Here is a 577-nt window from a genome sequence, read left to right on the forward strand (position 1 = left end):
AACCTACGTCCACACAAAAACTTATATGTGAATGCATTATTCACAATAGCCAAAAAAGTGGTAAAAACATACAATGTCTATCAACTGATGAATGGATCAGCCAGGTGCAGTGGCTCACGCCTGTAATCCTAGCACTGTAGAAGGCCGAGGTGGGTGGATTGTTTGAGCTCACAAGTTGGAGACCAGCCTTTCTCTTAAGTACCCGGGCAACTAGGTGCCCCTAGCTCAGCGGCTAGGGCCCTGGCCACATACACTGGTATGTCCTGCCTGGTGCTGATGGGTTCAAATCTGGCCCAGGCCTGCCAAACAACAATGACAACTACAACAACGACAATAACAAAATAGCTGGGCATTGTGACAGGTGCCTGTAGTCCCAGCTACTTGGGAGGCTAAGGCAAGAGAATCAGTTAAGACTTTTAAGATTGTTGTGAGCTGTGATGCTATGGCACTCTACCAAGGGCAATATAGCGAGACTCTGTCTCAAAAATAAATAAATAAATAAAAATAAAAAATAGCCAGGCGTTGTGGTGGGAGCCTGTGGTCCCAACTAATTACTCAGGAGGCTGAGGCAAGAGGA

The sequence above is a fragment of the Otolemur garnettii genome, unplaced genomic scaffold (assembly GCF_000181295.1).
Source record: "Otolemur garnettii isolate 467f Iridium unplaced genomic scaffold, OtoGar3 scaffold00038, whole genome shotgun sequence".
NCBI lineage: Eukaryota > Metazoa > Chordata > Mammalia > Primates > Galagidae > Otolemur > Otolemur garnettii.